Raw genomic sequence first — 4,674 nt, forward strand, 5'->3', positions numbered from 1 at the left:
TAATTAATCTGGTGGAAGAAATTCAAAAGCAGTCTAATGTTGAGACAGCAGCATGGCTGCTTGGGGGTTTTTATCAGCTCTACATTGAGAATCAAGACCAAATGTTCCATCCAGCAGAATAACTTTTTATTTTAGCATATTTATTAAATTGATGTTATTTACTTAAAAATAGCTTTTTTTCTGAAAATGCTTATTAAGAAAAATAGAAAATGTCTTTAGCATAATTTCAATTGCCCAAATATAGGTATCATGCTGTGATCATAATTATCTACAATACTAATTTTCAGAAAAAAGGTAATATTTGAATCAAATACAAGAAAACATCACATTTTAAACACTTGATGTTTCTATTGATTCTTGTTCAATTCTCCAATTGAACATGTTCTCCAAGAGGAAACTATCACAAGTTTAGTTTTCCTCTATCAATTCCAGGAGGTTTGTGTTGAAAATTTTTTCAACATTATCAAATGTGATTCTCTGGCAGACCTTTCAGCTTTCCCCACCAATTCTGGAACCAAATCTGGAGTCTATCTTCCACTAGATTCAGTTTTTGAGCTGAAACTTCTTGGATGTCAACGACAAGGATAGCTGTTTCCTCTAAAGACGTTTTCCAGTTTTTCAATCTGGTTTTGAGTAAGAGCAGTTCTTAAGTCTTTGTCCTGTATACCAACTCACCTCTCTGTTCAAAGATAGTCTTTCTGAGGTTGAGAGATTATGTTCATCTTTTAAAAATCTTCTGTCACTGGGTGATCCATCATGCAAGGAAATGAGACCCCACTGGGAAGACTCAGGATAGGTAGACTTAGTTTACCACCTTTCCCGGAGGTATTGCAGGTATCTAACCAGGGCTATGAGGTTTCAGTGGTGGAACACAGTCTTTCTTTTGGTCCAGTCCTAAGATGCTTTTGATTGAAAAGAAGCAGGGTGTGGGTTTGCCTTCCCTAAACTGACCCTCTTGCTGGAGGCAGGGTGCCATCCTTCTTTGGACTACACAGGGAGATCTCTAGGCTTTCCACCACCTCTGCCTTGCATTCACAGGGGTGGGGTCTTCTCAAGTTCACCTTACAGCTCCACAAAATCTTCCTTCCTTAAATCCAGGTTGCATTACTTTTGCCAGGGTCTGGTTATCCACGCCAGCCAGCCATCAGGAGACAACTCCCCTAGGACTCACACCCAAAACAGGGAGTGCCTCCCAAGCTACCACTGCTCACAAAAAGGACCAGAATGGCTTTAAAAGTTTTTTGAGTTTAGCCATAAAGGAAGCTCTGGTAAAGCTGGGGCTATATAAATAGAGCAGAGTTTAGCTGCTGAAGAAAAGCATTAAAATGAATCCATGTACTTTGGGCCAGCCTGAGGGCATCAGAGAAATAGGCAGGATCTCTACCCTTGGAAGACTCAAAATTGCAAAAGTGAAAGAATTTGCCTCAGGGCACCTGTACTTCAGAATTGAGGCAGCCTAGAGGATAAGTACTGATTCATGCACTAGGCTATAAGTCAACTTGCTCACCCCTCTAGGCATTCAGAATCTCTGCAACTACCAGCAACACAAAAAGGGTTTGGCTACTCCTCCAGTTGGTGGCAGACCTTGGCACATCCACATGGTGCTGGTTTGCATGCATGCAGAATGCAAGAGTTATAGAGTCAGAAGGCTTCCACTCAGATTTCAGAAGAAGGCCTGGGAGACTAAGCAGTGTGCTCCTGAGAGATCAGTTCATGAAGCTGTGAGAAAGAAGCCTAAAATACTATGGAGATCTCAGGATATTGGAGAAGCCAGGAACATGGACCATCTGAGGAAAGCCTCAAGAAGTGAGCAAAACCAGCCCAAGAGAGAAACAGTGAGAGCTGCAACCACCTACAGTGGCATAGGGGCAGGACCACACAAATGGTTTAGAACTCACATTTTACCACAGATTGCCCTGGTTGCTAGACCTGGAACTGTGGCATTTAATATTTGCCCTGCTGAATTTTGGTACTGCTTTGGTCCCATTCCTTTTTGTCATTCTAGTTCTACTTTTTATAAAAATGTTTATCATGTACCCATGTGTCTTGGAAGAATTTAACTTTCTTTTCATTTTTACAGGGGCTCACAGCTATTAGTTTGCCTCAAATCACAGAGGAGACTTTGGATCTGGACTTTTCAGCCATGCAAAAACTATTAGGACTCTGGAAATTATTAGAAACAGATTAAATGTATTTTGCACAAAGAGATGCACATGAGTTTTGGGAGGCAAAGGAAAGAATGTTATGGTTTATACTGAAACATCCTCCAAAACTTTGTATGTTCATAGGTAGAGCTTTGGGCAGTTAACTGGATCATGGGTATATGAACTGGATTAGTCCACTGATTTCCCTCTTCTTCCCTTGAGGGCTGACTCCTTCACACCTGCCATGGCTCTTCATGCCACCCTTGCAGCCAGCCAACTATGTACTAAAACCTCTATAAACTATGAGCCAAATTCAAAGGCTTTCCTCCTTTCAGTTGTGGGTGTCAGGTATTGTAACTCAGCTATGAAAAACTAAATAAAATAATAAACACAGAAGAAGTCATTTAACTAATTCCCTATTATTTGTTGCCAGTTTTCCATGATTCTATAAAGCACATCTTTTTTTTCAACTAGGAGACTTTTTCAGAGGTGAACACAGCTTTGTCTACCCAGAGGACAACTCTTCTATTTGACTTTGTGAAGCAGATAGCAACCCCAAGCCATAGAGGGCAAGGGTTTGCACAGGCCTCAATTAAAAAAGACATTCTTATGTCAAAATTTTAATATAAATATTTTTATTATAGCTCCTGATAGAAGTTGAATTACTAAATCAACTTACATAAATACTTTACATGTATTTGGGTTTTTACACAAACTACCTTTCAGAAAATCTGCCAATTTACAATTCTAACAACCCCGTATCAGTGCTCATTTTAGTACTAAGAATATAATTTCTCAATGTTTCTTTTTTTTATAAGATTTTATTTTTTTTACATTTATTTATTTATTGTGTGTGTGTGTGTGTGTGTGTGTGGCCAGCTCAGCCCACCAGGGGGCGCGGCTGGCTGGCATGTGGTGCTGGGGGATCGAGCCGCGGTCCCTGTGCTTTGTCAAGCTTGTTTCAAGTAGGTGCTTTAGACCACTGAGCCATCTCTCCAGCCCTCAATGCTTCTTTTAGTTTTGGCAATAAAACAATTTAAAGAAAAGGCTGTCTTCTTCAGCAGACTAGTCCCCAGGCTGATTTCAATGTCTGTTTGTATAAATGAAGATGGACAAGTGTGTGATTGCACTTGTGCATTTACCTATTGTCCCTAAATGCTTTTTCATTATAAGCAGAAATAAGTAGTTCAGACAGACAGTACTATCCAGCTTTTTACAGACAAAGTTTACTGTAAGGACTCAGAAATGAAGACCTAAGGGAATGACAAAATATTTGCAAGGCTTGACCTTAGAGACCACAGATTCTGGGGTACCCTCATCTCTACCTCTGTGGTTTAGAAGATGATACAGTAGACTGGCAAGCAATATGAGATCTAAAGTTAAAGAGAGGGGCTGTGGTGATAGCTCAATGGTCTAAGTACCTGCCTGGCAAGTGCAAGGACCCAAGTTCAATTCCCAGTGCTGCATGCTATGCTGGCCCCAGAACCCCGGGCATGCCATGCTGGCCCTGAAACTGCGTGTGGTGGCACACGCCTGTAATCCCAGCACTGGGGAAGCTGAGACTCTAGCAGGATCGCTAGAGTCTGAACTGCATAGCAAGACCCTGTATCAAATAAATAAATAAATAAATAAATAAATAATTTTAAAGATAAAAGTTAAAGAGAAATAGATTTTACCAACTTTCATTCATCTGCTTTGAGTAATTGAAGATGAGAGTAATAACAATACCTAGATATCATAAGGTCCTTATGAATATTAAGTAAGAAGAGGTATGCCAACTGATCAGCACAGTGCCTCACACTCAATAAATGCAAGTCATTATTGTATCACCTAAAACCAGCCCTCAAAATAGGAAACAGCTTCCATTAGTCTGCAGCAAAAATGCTGATGAAGGTAGGTTAAATAGTGAGACCTGTAATTAACTGTCATTTAAAACTTACCAAAACTATTAAGACGAGAAGCTGATTTTGAAGAAGGATGTTCACACTCAGGCTTTCTCAATAAGTTTGGGTGACTCATCATGCCAGGGTTGCTTTCCATATTGTTTTCTTTCTCTAACAGTGTTTCTGTAAATAAGAATTAAGAGAAACAAGCTCTCAAATACACATTTTATATCCAGTTAGAACTGTTCTTTGGCTATGAGGGAAAAATAAAAACATAACAGATAAGATAAAAGTATTAGGATGACAGGCATGCCTTACAATGCTCAGCTTCATCCTCTTCATTCTGTTACCCTTCTTTTGTTCTTTGGTTTTTAATAAACCAAAACACAGTCTCACTACGTACAGTAGTCCCTCGCTATTTCGCAGTTCAACTTCCACACTCACTGTTTCAGGGACTTTCAAAAACTATTAATCTAAATCATTTATTGTGAATTTTTTGCTATATCTTGGGATTGTGCAGCAGTGTATAGTACTGTATATGTAATTGTTAAAATTATGTAGGTATATAGCTTTAAAAATGGTTAAGAACATTAGAAGTGCTTTTAGAAGTATGTGAAATGTTTATAAGATTGTGGGGCTTACAAAGC

General features: G+C 39.3%; 1 pseudogene; it reads right to left on the reverse strand.

Annotated features, from left to right (window-relative positions):
• Positions 1-408: 408 nt before the first annotated feature.
• LOC101582206 lies at positions 409-976 on the reverse strand (annotated as a pseudogene).
• Positions 977-4,674: the final 3,698 nt, after the last annotated feature.

This window comes from Octodon degus, unplaced genomic scaffold (assembly GCF_000260255.1).
Source record: "Octodon degus isolate 3935 unplaced genomic scaffold, OctDeg1.0 scaffold00069, whole genome shotgun sequence".
NCBI lineage: Eukaryota > Metazoa > Chordata > Mammalia > Rodentia > Octodontidae > Octodon > Octodon degus.